The sequence below is a fragment of the Chelonoidis abingdonii genome, chromosome 4 (genome assembly GCF_003597395.2).
Source record: "Chelonoidis abingdonii isolate Lonesome George chromosome 4, CheloAbing_2.0, whole genome shotgun sequence".
Lineage (NCBI taxonomy): Eukaryota > Metazoa > Chordata > Testudines > Testudinidae > Chelonoidis > Chelonoidis abingdonii.
In genome coordinates this window covers 31,021,358-31,039,863 of record NC_133772.1, presented here as the reverse complement: position 1 = coordinate 31,039,863, position 18,506 = coordinate 31,021,358, and the positions used below count along the sequence as shown (strand labels likewise).

The following is an 18,506-nucleotide window of genomic DNA, read 5'->3' as shown; positions in this document are numbered from 1 at the left end:
ACTGTCTGCATTGGTCTTAACTATCTTGAGCACTTTAGTATCATCTGCAAACTTTGCCACCTCACTGTTCACCCCTTTCTCCAGATGATTTATGAATAAGTTGAATAGGATTGGTCCTAGGACTGACCATTGGGGAATACCACTAGTTACCACTCTCCATTCTGAACACACCGATGGGCGAACCTGGAGAGAGTGGTGGCAGCCCCTCAATAGGTCAGCTGGTAGAGCAAAGGACTGGAGCCGGCACTGAGGAAGTCATTCTTACGTTTCCCTTTTGACTCTAGCTTGAAAGAGAGTTTATTTTTCTTCCCCTTGCTGAGAAAAAGCAAGAGAAGAAAGAAAGGTCAGGTGGGCCAACTTGGTGCACAAGTCCATGCTGTCTTTTCTTGCTTGGGAGCCTGAAATGAGGGACTCATGCTGTTCTTCCAGAAAAATGCCCACTGCTGCACACAAAGAGCATGGGAGTGAACCAGGGAACCTCTAGATTGTCTCTCTAATACTCTCCCAACTGAGCTAAGTCAGCACCTGAAGGGCACTTTTTGGGCCTGCTGCTTCTCTGTCCGGGATGTTTTTGTCAGCCCTGGCACACAAAAAGGGCATAATTGCAAGCTCCCATGGAGGCGAGATGAATTTTTGCCTGCCTTGCTCAGCTTGACTTGCTTCCTCACCCCATTCCTGCCTTAGAGCCTGGGTTACCTGGTAGCTAAAGATGGTCCATTGTCTCAAGCGGTGCCAGAGCCTGACATTGTGCCCCTGGGCAGCCTTTGCTCTGCACATGCCGGCTGTGCACATTTGCAAATACTTTAAAGCTCCTGTCAGTAACTTCTGGGGACAGTTGCTCACCTTCAGAGGAATCTCCCTAAAATTGGCCTGTTTCACCCAGTGGTACATTGACCTCTGTTCAGACTGAGCTAAAGGTGGGGGCGGGGGCCTCGCTGCTGTGGCCACCGCTGCTGTGAGGGTGTCCTCTGTTGCGGAAGAAGCCATCCTGCAAGCACCTTCCACCTAGCCACCCACTGAAAATCCCGTAGGATGTAAGGTGGGAATAGAAGAACACTGGAGAAGGGGGGGCTTCCTAATCTCCTCCCCCTTCCCCCACCATCAGCCATCCCATACCCGGTGCTGCACCCAGTGGGGTTAAAAAAAAAATACGGCCATATCGGAAGAGTCAGTTGGTTCTTTGTGGTTGCACCACCATTCCCCTTGGGCCTGACCTGACCTCCAGCTCAGCCACCCATTGAAAATTGAAACACAAAACAGCAGAGCCGGACAAGGCTTCAAAGTCCACCAGGCCCAACCCCTTCTAATACGGCAGAAAAGCCACACTTCTCCTGACTAGGTAGGGACGTCCTATTGCCCCACAAGAAGTGAAAGGCCACCGTGTTCGGTCTCAGCAGCACCACAGATGGATCTTGAGCATGACAACCTTGTAGGTAACGACAAAGTCCACTTACACCACCGGCCAAACCATTCCTCACAGGCCAGCAGCCACTTCTCCCAGTTTGCGTTCCCCACCTCGTCCCCAACCGAATGCTAGAATGCCCAGCGCATCAACCTGCCCACTCTTGCAGCCCTCCTCTTCCACCCTGACTGATAGGGAGGAGTATTAAGCCTCCCTCCCTTAGGCCCTTCAGCATTCCTGGGGAATACCAACACCGCCCAAGTAACTTTGGGCCAGTAGGTCAACCAAGAGGGCTGCCTCCTAGGCCAGGCTGCAGCCCAGCTTCAGGACTGAGAGGAAATGGAGCTCGCATCCCTACCTACAGGACTGCAGGCATGGCCAGGCTTCTGGATCAAACGTCCCCTCTTGCGCTCAAGTCACAACAGCTAGCGGGCAAAAGACAGGCTACCATGGCCTTTGAGAAAGCAAGATAGAGCCTTGGAAGACCTAGGAGGGTTAGATGGCACAGGAATTGTCCTCAGATCCCACTGAGACTTCAACTAAGATTGCAGGATTCAAAGTCCCAATTGCTGGCCCTTACACCATGGGACCAATAGGGAACCCCCAGACCTCTGCTGAGATCTGGTGTGGATGACCCTGTGGGGGAAGCCCTGCATTTGCTCACCAAGTTGGCATGCAGCAGTTTGCTGCAGCTCCCAGAGGCCTTTCTTAATCCAGACCTAGAGGCCAGTGGGCATGTGAGGAAGTTGCCCCTTCAGTCCCAGGCAGTATATGGGCCCTTCCTAGGAAAAGCCAAGTCCTGGGGAAGAAAGGTGATATTAAACAACATCTTAGAGAGATACTTTTTTCAGCTTTTGGGGAATGGCTCTTTTTTCACCAGACGAAGGACTTGATCCCTGGACCCTCAGATTAGAAGTCTGATGCTCTGCCAACTGAGCTAGCCAAGCTCACATCTAAAAGAAGTAAATTTTGTGCGGAAGAGAAACTAGTCAAGAAAAATAGTCGGAAACAATACAGAAAACCTGCTACTCTTGCTCTCTAAGCAGTCCTAGCCCCAGTCTGCTCCTCCATCCAGTGCCCTTAGGCCTTATTCTATTTTTAGTTAAATATCAAATCCAGGAGAAAACACAGATATACAAAGCAAAACGAAATCACAAACAGAAATATCATTGGAAATACAAAAATAAAAAAGGAAAATGCAATCCCCAACACTTTATCGTGTCTGGGCTATTCCTGTATCGAGAGCACCCGCTAAGGTCCCTGTGTGCTTACGAGAAACCTGGAGGAACTCATTCCACAGCCTGAACATGAAACTCGACTGCTCCCAGGTGCTGCTGTAAAACCCTTTCCCTGCTGTGATGTTGCACTTCATTGGATTTTATGAAAATATGCTAATGAGTGTGAATATAAAGTGACTGGACTATGCTTCATGCAAAAGATCTCTTGTAAGGTATCATTACAAAGCTTATTATCTACTGTGCATGTTCATCCTATTTTTATAAACCGCTCATTCTTGGATTTGAAACTAGAAATATGAACTATAATTCTGATGTCTTGTTGTAATTATGCAAAGTGTGGGCCATTAATAGTGGTTTGGACTCTTGATGGCTCCCATTAACCAGGACAATCGACTGGAGATGGCTCTGTCCTGCACCATCTGTGAGTCAGGCCAGGAAGAATGAAGGCTTGGGGGTCTCACAGGACATGTGACCATATCACCTGGTACAGGAATCCATCTGAAATCTGGGGCTTTTCCCCAGGAGAGAGACAAAAGATTCCTGCCTTGTACCAAAGCTGTATAAGGGGGTGGAACTGAACAAACATGGCTGCAGTCATGAGACATCCCCTAGCTATCACCTGAGCTGGAACAAGGACTATACCAGGTGAAAAGATTGGGCCCAGACAAGAAATAAGTCTACTCTGCAAAAGAAGCTTATTGGAAGATCTCTGAGGATGAGATTTTATCTGTATTGAGTTTCATACTGTATTAGGCTTAGACTTGCATGTTTTTATTTTGCTCTATGAAGAATACAAACTCCATAGAGAAGGAAAAGATAATGCCTTAGAAAAGTCTCTGTGTGCGTGTGTTAGAGTGTCTAGAAACCACTCTCTTCTAGTTTCTTTTCTCTGATTTCCTATAGAAAACCTGAAACAGGGAGCCTGTGACCCACTCCTGCACACCAGCCCTCTGACTGAGTCCAGATCCTGCTCCCAAGATTTTTCTGCAGCTTGAACTCAGGACCTTCAGAGTATGAGACCAACATGCTGCTAACTGTGCAAAGAAGGTTTGGAAAAGCTTTAGGCTCAGTGTATATAGAACCCTCCTACAGCAGTGACTGGGGCAGGGAAGGAGCCAGGGATGCTCTGCTGACCAGAGACTTTTCCTGGCAGCTTTCACAGCAGCAATGAAATCAGTTCATGTTGCCAGTGAACAATCTACTGGAACTAATGGCAGCACAGGGGGGATGTTTCCAAGCTGTGCTCTCACTGCCACATTTTAGAACTTACTCACCTTTTGCCTAGTATAGCACTTTCCCTGTGTATTGGGCAAAACAAACTGGGGAAACTACACAAGTAATAGAAACCAGTGCTCCAGATAAGGCTTGAATTCATAACCCCAGCAGTAGCCCCCTTTGCACTAACCAGTTGCACCACTGCAGGTGCTTCTTAGACAAAGCTGGGAAGCAGGCAGTTGTCAGTCTCAGTGGTTCACACCTTTGCCTGGTAATTGAAAGGCTGGCACATCAAATCTAATTCAAGAAGCGGCTTTTCAGCCATGAGACTCCAGTACATTTTAACAGGAAGAAAATCTCTATTCTGGTTTAGCCCCATTTGTCTCCTTCTGCCCATCTTCTCTCCATCCCCCTAGTCTCTTTCCTTCCCCATTGGGGCCATGCAGGGAGGAGCCCCAGTCAGTTTCTGTCACAGAGAGTCTGTATCCCATAAAGGGAGGGAGGGGTCACCCCAAAACATTGATAATGCGGAGGGGAGGAGTGTGTGCCGTTAGGGGAGAAAGGATGGAGAACTAACAGTGGGGCCTAGAGAGATTCCCCCAGATTGGGGAAATCCTCTGCTGCCCCCATCAGCCAGCTCTGGGAAGAACAACTTGGGATTTCTTGGGGAAGCCACCTTTAAAAACACTAGTGTAACATGCTAGTTACATTTTAATAAGACCAAAGCCTCAAACCCAGGGTCACAATCACTGGAATGATTTTCCTTTGATATTTTACCGGCCGCAGACACAAAGCGAGTCAAATTACAATTTCCGTTTGGAGAGTGCACACACAAGAATCCGAAGGTTTTTAATTCCTTAGGTTCTGCTGCCATTTCATTTCTATCCTGTTCCAAGATTTATCATTGTGCAAAGCAATGTTAGGGCCTTGGGAGTGTCCCCCTGTTCCTGCCTCCCACCCCATGGCAATTTAAAAGGGCCTGGGGACCCCCACCAGCACCACCAGCAGCACAAGGGGGCTAAGGCATTTTCCTGTCCGCCCTCGCTCCATGTGGCACACCACTCCTGGAAACAGCTGGTCAGTCCCTGCAGCCCCTGGAGTGGGGTGTGGGTCTCCACGCACTTCCCCCACCCCAAGTGCGAACTCTGTCAACTGTGGCAATGGGAGCTGTGGGGGTGGGGGGAGTCTGTGGGCAACAGTGCACAGAGATGCCCCCAGCCCTCCGCTTAGGGGCTGCTGCCAGAGGGGGCTGAAGGTTGCTTTCAGGAGATACCTGAGGTAAATGCTGCACTCCTCACTCTCTCCTGCACCCCCAACCCCCTGCCCCAGCCCAGACCCCACACCAGCACCCAAAGTCTCTCTAAGAGCCTGTGACCCACTCCCGCTTCTGCACACCAGCCCCCTGACTGAGTCCAGATCCTGCTCCCAATCTCTCTCCCAGAGCCCAATCCCTCTCCCTCCCACACCCAAACTCTTTCCCAGAGCCTTAGGCAGGTGTAGGGGGGGGAGGGGTGGGCAGGACTTGGTCCCATTCTGGGCACCACCAAAAATTATTCAAACCTGCCGCCCATGTCCAGCCCAACCTTCTGCTGATGCACCTCAGCCCACACCTGTTCAGGGTTTGAAGCTTCCATTACTTAAATGTAAATTCCATTACAGGACGCTGAGGGATTTCAGCTCCACTTTGCCCAGAGGGAACCTTCATCCTGCTCCCCACCAGGTTCTTGTCCATGGGATCACTGTAGGGGGGCTGGGTCCCTCTGTGTCTTTTCTCTCTCTACGACAGGCCAGGGTGCAATATCTGGGGCATCTGAGCACCCAGGGTCTTCTGTGGGGCTGCCATTCCCCTTCTCCTTCTGTGGTCTCATCTGTCATTGACTCCTGCCTTTTTTTCTCCATCGTCAGCACCATCCGAAGCCAGCTAAACTTGCCTCAAAAAGACAGAGTCCTGTGGCATCTTACAGAGTAACAGACATATTGGAGCATAAGCTTTCGTGGGTAAATCCCCACTTCGTCAGATGAATGTAGTGGAAATTTTCAGGGGCAGGTATAAATATGCAGGTAAAAATCACTCTAAAGATAAGGCGGTTAGTTCAATCAGGGAGAATGAGACCCTCTTCTAGCAGCTGAGGTGTGAACACCAGGGAGGAGAAACTGCTTTTATAGTTGGCTAGTCAGTCACAGACTTCCCACGACATCGTTTGAAGACAAACAAGATGTTGAGTGTTCAAAAATATTATGGGAAAATGTTATTTAGAAAGGGGAATGTGATGTTGTATGTTAAAAGGAGGATTTAGAGAGTTTCAATTATTGTGTTCAGATTCCTCACACCCCAACCCTGCCTAGCCAGGAAAGTAGCAGAAATGTGATCATCAGTGAATAGATTTCTCTGACATGAAAAGGATACACGAGGCTGTTTGTAGTTAGCCTAACATAAACAAAAGTGAGGAGAAAACTGCTGGCTGGGAGCTAAATATGCAGGACAAAGGGTTGGGATTCTTCTACTCTCAGATTTGTTACGTAGCTGGCAGTCTCCCAAATGATGGTCTGTTCCTTCCCTCAAAATGCCGGCTAAGCCTCTTCTTTTGAATTTAAAGTTTCATGAAAGGAAAAAAATAATGAGGAAGAAAGCATAGAAGCTATGGATGTAGTTGAAAAACAGCTTGAAGTGATAGAAGACGAAGGGAGAGAAAGCAGCACTGTTTCTGTCTGGCTTTGAACCAGGGAAACTTTTGCACGTAAAGTAAACGTGCTAACCACTACACTACAGAAACCAGTTGCTATCAATTTTGAGACCCTTTTCAAGGGCTTTCTCAATAGCTGCTAAACCAGCTGCTTTGTCTTTGAAGAACAGGGAAATAAAGGGCATCAAGAACTTATGTTTTTGGATGAGTCAAGAAAAGGGAGTAGCATTGTCCCCCTCGGGTAGCCACTGTTCAATTCCAGGTCAGAAAGAAAATCTCTTCTGCAAGAGTATCCAAAAAATATTATGTTTCACTTCACTTCATAAGTACAGTTGTGTGGCAATTCAGTGATGATCCTAAAGTTTCATAAAACCAAAGAACACTAAACAAAATAGCGTGGGAAATATGGATGTATCTGAGAAAAGGGCTTGGAATGAAGAAAGACAAAAATTGATCGGTCGATAGAACAGACACTGTTTCCCCCTGGTTTGGAACTTCTCTCACAACTACTAGAATTGAAAAGCTAAGCAAATGCTGTTCTACTGTTGCAAAGAGATTAAAGTGAGGCCATTTTCTCCAGGTAAAAGAGAATGGTCATGTCAGGAGTGGGATTTGAAACTACGTCTCTATGCAGAGACCAGAACACCCAAGAGACAGGGGGAAAAAAAGAGTCTTAAAACAAGCACTTTAGACCAGTCCACCATCTTAACACTACAAAGAATGTAACTTATCAACCCTAATTTTCATTAATAGTTGATGAACTCCTTAAGGAGGTCGAGATAGCACATCTCTTTCAACTCCTAGAGACCTTCTACAGCACAGCTGATTTTTAGACACACCCACCCAGACCTGAAGTTACACATTTCCTGGAGCTCTTTGAGTTCTGAGGTGTTGTAATCTCCCTGCTCACTTTTTAAGTGAACAAAAGATGGTTGCTGGCATTCTGAGAAAGTAATGGTGAACCTCAAAATCCTGCCCTGGTAGCCAGATAGTTAAGCAACCAGCACACACAACCGCTACCATGATAGCATCCTGTCTGGCAACAACTCATTTATCAATAGCTGGGGTGTGAAATCCTCATTTCTTTGTTGTTCTATCACTGTAGTCCCCACTTTCCTATTGCTTGTCTGTATAATCTCTGTCTGATGCTGTGATTGTTTCAGTCTGCTGTATAATTAATTTGTTGGGTGTAAACCAATTAAGGTGGTGGGATATAATTGGTAAGGTAATCATGTTACAATATGTTAGGATAGGACACAGGCAAGGCTCTGCGGTGTCAGAGCTAGGAAGGGGGATACTGAGGAAGGAAATTGGAATCATTGCTTGCTGGAAGTTTACCCCAATAAACACTGAATTGTTTGCACCTTTGAACTTCATGTATTGCTGCTCTCTGGTCATGCGAGAAGGACCAGGGAATGGGAGGGTGATGGGATAAACCCTCTAACAAGTACATCTTTCAGGGTGTGAAAAAACCCCAAACCAGTATAAGTAAACTGACCTAAGCCGTGGATAGACAGTGCTAAATGGAAGGAAAGATTGTTCTGTCAATGTAGCTATTACAGGGATGGAAAACCCCTCTTTTCACTGTAGCAACTGTCTTCTCCACAGTGCTATAGCAGTGTCACAGCAGCATTTTAAGTATAGGCAGCCTCAGAGTGAGACCAGCTCTGGCTCTAGTTTGGTTCCATGGATGCTCAGGCACTAAGACAACAGCAATGACAACACACTAATGCTTCTGTAGTTGGCAGGATTTGAACCTGTGTGGGGAGATCCCAATGGATTTCTAGCCCATCACCTTAACCACTCAGGCACAACTACTTGATGTATAGCTGTTTTACTACACAATGATTCTGTTCTCACAGAATTGTCACTTCAAATGGCTCAGACCAGCTTCCCCAGCACACTCATGGCTGTGCATTAGTGTAAGTGTGTCCATGGCAGAACAGCAAGAGTTTCTGCCCATTTCCCTTCTGGTTGGAGCATGATTAGAGTGTGTTTGTGGCTAACGACATTGCTATAGATTGTTGTTCATTCCCCACTCTGACAATTCAGACTGTCCCGTTCCTATTCAAATCTCCAGCACATCATTCCAATAGCCGGGGTCAGGATTTCTCTGGGGTACTGAAATATTTCCAGGGGCTGGTGCGTGAACTCGGCCCTAAATTCCACCCTTGATGTTTCATGGACTAACAGCAGCAGCATAAAGAAAGAGCTGAGCCAATATCTCCTGTCAGAGGTGAAAGTGGCCACATCCCCTCTGTCTGACCGTTGCCATTGCAGGAGAGAAGGTTTCAATGGAATTGAATGCCCTGGTTCAGACAAGAGACACAGGGAAGTTTTGCTGTTCATGGATCTGTGCAAAGGAAATTGTGTCTCTGTGTGAAAATGAGGCAGGAAATGAAACATTCACATGGTGACCCAATGCCCTAAGAAATGTGAGTGAAGGACCCGGCCTGGGAAATGATTTTACAGGAATTCATATCAATGTATTGCCCTGATTAAAAGCTATGGCTGTAAGACGGCCACTGTTGTCAGTACTAGAAGCTGTGTAAGGACCCCTGTGTGGGCGTCAAGTCCATTACCTTCACCAGGGGTAGTTAATTATTTTATCAAGAGCCAAATTTCAATGTCTCTACACCAGAGAAAATAATACACTGATGATAATGAGAAGTATATAGAAATATTTTGCAGTCACTATGGGCATAACTATGATGATTGTTTTGTGTTTTACTCTTTATATCTGGCACCACCACTGCCTTTCCTTTTAGTCTTGTAGTTTACCAAAGGTAAAACTAAACAACACTTCAGATACGAGGGAGTGTTTGTGTTCATTCCTGCTAGCTACACAGGGATTTGATGTAACTGCTTTCAATCCTCTGGCTCTGCCCTGATAAGTAACATTTCAGGGTGTCACTGAACTGAAGGTGTGAGATCATTTTTTGACAGATGATGCCTCTTCTTAAAGGTGTTTGTCTGGCTGGCAACCCTGGTTTCCAGGTCTCTCTGAGGGAAGAAGGTTTCTGTGAAAACTCAAAACTTTTAACAGAGAGGAGGGAAAGGCGACGGCCACATGATGGGGCCAGTACGTACCACAAATGGTCTTTTATGTGGATGACTCTCACACCGACTGATCTCCACTCCTTGGATTTGAAGAGAGTTTAGTTTTACACTTAGGAAACCTATAAGGCTGAAGCAATTTTATGGATGGTGGACACGATTGAAGGTTATTTAATGTGTAGAAATTGTTAAAAACACTTAGTTACTTGAACTACCTGTTATTAAGAGCTGGTTTCCCCACATCGTTTCCATAACTCTGCTAGAAACACCCTGGGTTCTCTCTGTCAGTGGAACGAGGGGAATCGTCCCTGCTGCCCTTGACTCCAGGCGGTTTTTCTGGGAGGGGATGTGGAATTGATTTGTTTGCTGTGAGAAGGGAGCCATTCTCAGGGAATGAGAATTCCCAGCATCTTCCCAGCCCAACCCAGGCTGCTGCCCTGTTCCAGCCTCTGTTCCCCTGGGGGCCTGGCATGTTTGACTCTAGAGCAGGCTGGGAGCAGCAGCTGAGGCAGAGGACAGCCTGGGCTGGGCAGATGCTGGGAGCAGAGCACCAGAGGCCTCTACTGGCTCCCTCCTCAGCAGCAAACAATCAGTCCCCACCCACACCCCAGGACAGCAGCTTGGAGTCAAGGGCAGTGCCAAGTGGGGGTTTCTCTTTTTCCTCTTCCTGGGGGGTGTTTCTAGCAGAGCGGTTGGAACTGAAATGGGGAGCCAGCTTTTAATAACAGGCAGCTCAATTTCAGACTAATTTTGTTACAATTTTCTTTGTAATGTAAAATAATTCAAAAGTAAACAGGCAGGAATTATTGTAACTCTTTTCTCCCGGTCATAGAGAGAAACGGCTATCTGGCTTTTCATGATACAGGAGTCAGGGTCATTCACTGTTCAGAAGCAACGTGCTCAGAAGCCTGTTGTGTTTCATTTCTTAGGTTCTGCTGCCATCATGTAGCCATTTCCTTCCCCTCCTTTCTGTCCAAAGCACAGAGCCCAGTTCATCCAGGGAGAGGAGGACATCTTCCTTCTTTCCTTCCTGAACTTCCCTCTTCCTTGGAGAGCCCTTTGCTGGGGTCTGGGTGGAGAACAGTCATTTCTGAGGATTAATTTCACACCGTATTTGATGTTGATATATAAATTTTACAGCCAGACTAGATCACTATGTACCTCTGCTCTGACCTGATTCAGAACAGAGTCCAGAGAATTTTACCCAGTGACTCCTACACCCACCCCAAGATCTTCTATCTGAATGAGGAGGGTTCATTCAGAAAGTCATTGTGTTTGGATGTAAAGGTGGGAAATGATGGGGAAATTGGCCCCTCTTTCAGGTTTAAAAGTTGTAACTTCTCCATCTAGACTGGGGTGACCAACCTGAACCAATGTAACTGCCAAACTTGCACCTTTGTGTGCAACTGCTGAGTCAATTGTGAACTTTGCTACCATTATCATTATCCCTTTGAAATAATGATGGTGATGAACACTTGGCTGTATATCCCAGTGTGCCCTGGACATCTACAGGCTGCATGAGCCAATCCAACCATTCGGCACTTGCAGATGGACACCTCTGTATTGTGCTGAGTCTTGTACAGTTATGAAAGGTTGATAGATGCTGATATTTTCCCCTTTTTTTAACCAGCATTATTACCAGGCCAGGCCAGGGAAGAGAGAGAAAGCAGCAAGTTTCCCCTATTCTGTCTGTCTCTCTTTTTTTTTTTGACTAGTTTCTCCTCTGCACGACTTGCACTTTTTTGCTGTGAGCCTGAGGGCTCAGGGTTCAGGTCCCTGGTCAGGTTATAAACTACTCACTATATCTTAAACTGTTTTTCTGAAGTCCTCTTTGGCGTTACTTTTTCTCTTCAAGACTTTGCCTTTCCTAAGAAGGGCCTTTGTGTGTGGGGGGATTGAAGGGGCAACTTCCTGACATCCCCTCTATCCTTGCAGCCTGGAGGAATAAAAGCCTCTGGACATACAGCATATTCCTCCCTTGCACCTACACACACACACACCCCGAATATCCTTAAGGAATTAGAATCACCTGCTGCCTTCCCCGAACTGCTGGATCCCCAAATGACAACGCTCTTCAGCCCGAACCCATGTCCCCTCTACTCCCAGTCCCAGTCCCAGTCCCAGCCCTCAGTCCCTCCTATGCTCGCTGCTCCTCACTTCCAACCAGAGCCTTCTCCTCTGTCCCAACCCATAGCCCCCTCCTATTTCCAGTGCCCCTCAGTCCCAACCCACGGCTCCCTCCTTCCCTCCAGCAGCAGGTGCTTCAGACTCCTTCAGGAAGATTTTCTTGCAAGGTTTCGTGTATGAGTCTGCATGTGGAGTTTACAGAATGTTGGAAATATGTTGGGTTGCTTGCCAAAATGATCATGTTTGGCTGGTGTTGGATTCCCAGTCTCCTTGTTAGTGGGGCAGGAGTAAAATAAAGGGTTGTTATCCTTGCTGTGTGAATCAAGGGCAGAACAACTGTGCTTGGCAGACCCTGATTGAAGGACTCACCCTCAATTCAATAGCACTTGCCGGGCAGGGGACATGGGTTCCAAAGCCAAGTGGGCCAGGGCTTGGGTCCCAAAACTAAAATTTATGTGTTAGACCAACTTTAGGATAGGGTGGCTGTGGAGGGATGAGTGAGTCCCTAGACAACATAGTGAGTACGGTGCCTGCTTATTTTCCCCCTTTTCCACCCAGGATGGCAGATGAACTCTACAGAGGCACCTCTGGGCTTGCACTGACTAAGGACAACAGCTGTGAGTGAGGTGCAGACGGTGGGGGGGCTCATGTTAAAAGACTTTTGGTTGCTGGACTTACGAACCGTAGGGAGAAGGACACTGCCCAGCTTATTTGGGGGGTGGGTCTTTTCCTTGCGGTTTATGTTTATGTGTTGGGGCTGCTGACATGACTTCTACTATCCTTGGACTTACATTGCGATGTAGACATACTCTGAGAGGGCATCTATACTGTGATAAAAGCTCTGTGGCCCGGCTGGCCTGGATCTTCTGACTTGGACTCCTGGGGCTCAGACTGGAGCCCAGACTCGGAGACCCTCACCCCTCATGGGGTCTCGGAGGCTGCGCTCAAACCCAAGTTTCTACACTGTAATTTTATAACCCTGCAGCACAAACCCCACAAGCCTCAATCAGCCGACTCAGGGTTTGAGAATAGTGACTTGGGTGTGTTAATGGCAGTGTAGACATGCTTGGGGTGTGGGGTGGTAAACTTGCAGTGTAGACATCTCGGATCAGGCTCAATACTGGGCTCTGGACCCCACAAGGTTGGGAGGAAGTTTAGCAAGCGAAACAGGTAAAATGGCAGTGGAGTATTACCATGGACTCAATTGCATTTCTCCATTGGTCTGTCTGCTTTGGGGCAGGGACAATAACACGTCCTGCTGCATTCGTTATTTCAAAGGGCGGTTTAGAATCTTCATTCTCACACACGGTGCATGAAGTAGGACTCAGTCCTTGGTGGAAACTAAATGAGCTGCCCACAGATTCTGGCAGCCACCATGAGCCATTTGGTGTGAGAGCCCAGACCTGCCCCTGTTCCAGAGGGAGAGGGTCATCTGTGATGGGCTGGAACACTGACCTATCAGCTCTTAACTCCCAAACTTTCAGTAACTCTATTATCAGTGCCTGTGAGTGTAATTTAAACCATAAGAGCAACCATTCTGGGCTGGACCAAAGGTCTATCTAGCTCTGTGTTTTGTCCTCTGACAGTAGACAATACCAAGAGAGAGATCCGGCCAGAGAGAGCAGCAGGTTCCCCTATTGTTTCCTGCTCTTGTTTTCTTGACTCTTTTCTCCTCTGCACCAACTTGCTTTTTTGCTTTGAGCCTGGCTAGCTCAGTTGGCAGAGCATCAGATTTTTAATCTGAGGGTCCTGGTTCAAGTCCCTGGTCAGGCAATAAACTACTCACAAAGATCTAAAACTCTCTTTCTAGAGTCTCTTTGATACTATGTTTTCCCTTTCCTCAGAAGTCCTTTTTGTGTGTGGTTTGAAGGGGCAACTTCCTGACATCCCTCTGTCCTTGCATCCTGGAGGAATAAAGGCCTCTGGGCATATAGCATGTTCCTTCCCTAACGCGCACACACACACACAGAATATTCCTAAGGAATTAGAATCACCTGCTGCCTTCCCCTTTCCTGCTGGATCTCCAAATGAAGATTCTTTTCAGCTTAAACTCAGTCCCCTCTTTTACATCCATGAGCCAAGTCAGATGACCAAGCCAGCCCTGCTGCCATCTTTATCCCAGGAGAAATGGACTGTAAGAGTACGTCTCCATTGCAATGGAAGCCCAGGTGTGGCGTGCCAAAGCAGCAGCTGAAGCCCCATATTCACCACTCTCATATAATGATGACATGGTTTGTATAAAGTCTGCCTTGTGAGGTATCATTTCAAAAATCTTGATCTGTTGAACATTAATATCTTGTTGGATTGTGTGTGCTCTCATTGGTTGAGAAGTTATGAAGTTTTGCTCTGTGTGCATTACTGAGAACATGTTATGAGGTTGGGAAATGCCCACCACCAGCCTTTCAGGTGCAACAAAGGAGGCGTGAAGGGCAGCAGAACATACCAGTCGGTCCTGATGGAGGGGTAGGTAGGTTTAGGATCTTTATGGACTTTGTAGAAGTGATTGAGACGTCACCCTAAACCAGTGGTCCAAACATTCCACACTGTGCCTCTTATGCATGGTGTGGACCCTCGGAAGCCGCGGTCAAGAACCAGGGCTGGGAGTGGGGCTGTTGCTGCTGGGCAGGGGGGGAGACAGGTAGGGGGGGTGACCTGGGAGCCAAAGGTCAGGCTGAGGGTGGGTTGGGGAAGAGCTGAGACAGAGTGAGGCTGATGGCTGCCTCATGGGGCTGGCTCACTGAGGCCCTGAGTTTCCCCCATGAATGTTCCTCTGTGTCCCCTAGGAGTCATGCCCACATTTTGGGAACCACTGAACCCTACTCGCTAATCTGGGGCTAGTGATGCCAAAGCCCAGGGAAAGGGACAACAAGTGCAGGGCCCCAGCACTGGAACCATGTGAAGGGGCTGCAGGAGAGGGGCAATGGCTGGTGGCACAGGGAGTTAAGGGCAAAGTGGCACAGGAGTGGCAGGAGTTAGGGGTGAAGGAGGTGCAAGGGTTGGGGTGCAGAGCTAGCGGTAAAGGGGAGTGGGGATCATCTAGGGGCAATGGAAAGTGCCAAAATACAAGCTTTGCCCAGGGCACGATTTTCCCTAATGCTGGTCTGAGCAAACAATTGGCATAACCTTCAGTGAGACCAGAACCATAGTGTAAGAAACGAATAGGGTTTCCGCTTGGGTTTAGGACAGTTGGTTGGCTGATGCTGAGCTCCTTTAGGGTTCCAGTGTCGTGGGAGGGAGTCGGTCTGGCTGGCATAGTCAGGCTGCTATCGTGTGCCTCAGGACAACGTGGTACTGGTGTCTATCTTGGCTATCCCATTACAGGCCCGTAGTGGATTGGACAGGAGAGATGAGTCGTACCTGCACTGCCCTGGAGCTGTGCCCATGACCACCCGTCGTCGAGGTGGGGAAGTCTGAACACACACACGAATGTTCTGAGGTAAGCCACTCACGAGAGCATACACTTTGGAATACTGGGAGGAGGGGACAGGCCACGGGAGGGTGGTTGCTTCGCTCAGCTAGATGAATAGGAGGACGCCTGCGCGTCGCCGCATACTTCCGGACAACAGGGAGAGAAGTCGATGAGATCCGGACACTGGGTAAGGGACACAGTGCCAGTCACCAGTGACCAGCGGAGGGGAATGTAATGGGACACAAGAGTATCATGTGAAATCACGTGAAGCTTACACAGATGTACTGGATACTCAGGCTCGGGTGAGAGTGGGTGAGATCCCCCTTATGAACCTTTGGGATAAGGAAAATAATAGCAGTGTAGGTAGAATTCCTTGCACAATTATTGAAACTTCAGCATGGGGTACCATCCCATTCTACATGACAAGGGCGAAGCTACTCCTGCGGAGCAAGAGTATTCCTGAGCAGGTGGTTGCCCACAGCGAGAGACGTGGATGGAGGGGTGGGTAGAATGGAGTAGGGAACCAGAGGTAAATACGTGAAGGATGTTAGTACCACGGGAGAGACTGTGTTTGAGGACCAACATAGGCTTCGCACAGGCTCAGCCGCAACACTCTGGGAGAAAAGCATCACACCGTTAGGGAGAAGGGAGAGCTTTACTCGCGAGTGAATCCCTGGGTATGAACTTGTAAGTCCCCCAGGGCATTTCACGCCTGTTTGCCCCTTGGAGGCACCAGGTTTGGGGGCGCAGCCTGCGGACAGAGCCAATTGCGAGGCATTTTTATACAGTCCTTTGACTGTTTATAAGGGAGGATACACAATCTAGAGTGGTGGCTGGGTTGGGAGCCTGCTGCGGTATGAACTTGGACCTAGAGGCCATGGGGCCAGAAAGAGGCCAAGGGTTTTTAATGTTGTGACAAGGAAATCCTTCAGAACGGTAAACATCAGCGTCGGTCTGTTTCCAAACGGGACGTTTGCCTAAACGGAAGGTCCTGTAAGGAGTTCTTGTGCCTGCGCTGGAAGACTCATGACACATGGCGTCATAACGCTCTTCTCATTAGACAACACAGGAGGCCATAGGCCTATGGGCAAGCCATATCTGTAGCATCCAAGGGTGCCTGCAGATTGAGCCCGGTGGCAGCACAATATCTCTCCACCAGAGACCTGAACCGTTTTGTCTAAGCTCATTGGAGAGGAGTCCTACAAATTTGGAACAAGAGACCCCCAAACTGAAACTTGTATCTACCAGTAGGCTTGGGTGGTTTTGCCACTCTTCAGTTGGAAATAAGGACAAATAAACTTTCTAACTAAAGATCCGTCCGATCGCCCTACGAGCCTCTTATCTTAGGCAAGAATAAGGAATCGCGGTTAGTGCCTTTGCCTCGTCCTAGTGGTTGACCACCAACACTAAAGAGAGGCTGGGGCAAGGGTGAGGCTACTCCAAATTCATGGAGGCCTATTGAAAAAGGCGAGGACCAAAACCGGTAATCTCCGAGAAAGCCCAGCCACAAGCAAGACCACACACACCAGTGGGGGGGCTAGAGTTAGGGCACCCATGCCGGGCTCCCATTGGTACCATAGGCTACAACAAAGATTTGTCCGGTGCCGACCTCACGCATGCTTAGAGGTGGCAACCGGCAGAGTGGGCTGTCAGCTGAACAAATCACTGGCACCAATCGAACTGAAACGAACTGATGAAAGAAAGGAAAAGCCAGGCTAAACCAAAAAACAGATAACACACCAGAATTAAATCAGAGGACAAGGGAAAATAAGAGGTGAGAAGGAGGAATGGGGCTGACCAAACAAGACAGTGATCACAAGCGTGGAGGAACAGGAAGTATCACCAAGTAGAAGAGCTATAGCTCACGGACTGGCTCCAGTGGATGGATAACACAAATAAAGAACAGTGAAAGGATAAAACCCAGTGAATATCAACAAACGGTGGGGCTGCAAGGAGCAATGCCCGTGGCGGGGAAACTCGAGCGAGATGAAGAACGGGAATGGCATAAGCCCATTAACACGAAGTCTACAGTAGCTTCTGGAGACGAATGACCTCTGGGTGCAGCTGTCACGGTCTCAGAGGGGCACACTCTCCTCGCGAGGTGCTCTATTCCCTCAACATGGAGCGGGTGTGGAACCCAGCCCACTGAGAGCGGTCCGCGTGGGGGTTGGCGACGAGAGGGCCTGCAGGGACTTAGCCACGGGGCAGTTCTACTGAATGAGGGAACAGCGTCAGGAAACCTTTCTAGATCGTGAACAAGTACTGTCCAGGCGGCGTACTGCGGGATCCAAGCTGATGGCTTGTCCGCTGGACTGGGGGGCCAGATCTAGAGACATAATGTCTCAAGCTGCCTGCAGGGCCTCCAGGCATGGAGGGCACCCAGAGTGGTCAATGATTGTCCTGGGAGCCGGCTCGAGCGGGCCGCAGGCTTACTCCCCAGAGCTTGAGTTGGAGGCGGGGAGGCTGATGGGGACTGAGAAGCTGCCCAGCATGGATCTAGTCTTCCACCAGTGCTGTGCTCCAAGCTCGGGGGAGAGAACTTCTTCTTCGCCTTTAATGGAAGTGTCCGCATGGATGGGAGAGGTGCTGCTGGCGGAAAGCACCACCAGGATCGCCACGCACCAATCGCTGGCGGTGCTCAGTGCCGGACCAGAGGCAGTGCAGCAGTGTTGGGGTGTTAGGATAGACTCACAATAAAAAGGCTCGGAGCCAAATGTCCCGTTCCGTCTTGGTCCGAGTTTGAAGGAACCTGGACAATCTTAGCAGCTATCACGGAAATGGATTTTCACAACCCAAGAACAAGCAGTAAACAGTCCACACGCGGATCACACACACGCATCGGCTGCATATGAGAGTGGATAGCACTTAAAAGACAGAGACATGGGGCAGCACCCCGAACGCCGGGGAGCACATAAAGACTAATTATATAGCATAAACTACTTTTTTAACATACAAGTACCACTAACTAATGAACTTCAGGAGTTCTGAAGCATACACTGGCACAAGAAGGAAACTGAGGGTGGGGGAGCGTGCAGCACCTCACTTATACCAATGCCAAAATGGGCCGCACTCGAGGGGTTGCTAGGGGCTCTCCCATACCAGCACTGCTAGGGGAAAAACTTTCAGCACTGGTGCATGTGGCGAGCAGGCATACCTATTGTGGAATGGATAGGAGCAATCACTCAAAGAAGAAGAGAGAAGATTTGATGGCGGCAAGTTTCTAACCAATGCCAGGTATCTATATAACAAAGGGCACATCAAGTGTGAGCGGCCAAATATTACTAAATAGAAACCACCACTTTCCTAAAGCAATGCAGGATACTTTTTCAATCCTCAGCGCTGAAGGCGTCTGGCCTAAAGTTTGTGATTTATAA

The 18,506-nt window shown here is 48.5% G+C and overlaps 2 protein-coding genes and 1 non-coding gene across 3 annotated transcripts in view; all 3 read left to right on the top strand.

Annotated features, from left to right (window-relative positions):
* Positions 1-18,506, top strand: part of LOC142046740 (uncharacterized) — a 437,635-nt gene that overhangs the window by 90,089 nt on the left and 329,040 nt on the right. The gene's annotated exons all lie outside the window — the stretch shown is intronic.
* Positions 1-18,506, top strand: part of LOC116830502 (uncharacterized) — a 373,443-nt gene that overhangs the window by 27,627 nt on the left and 327,310 nt on the right.
* TRNAK-UUU (transfer RNA lysine (anticodon UUU)) lies at positions 13,425-13,496 on the top strand. The gene has a single exon. It is a non-coding gene; the product is annotated as a tRNA-Lys (tRNA).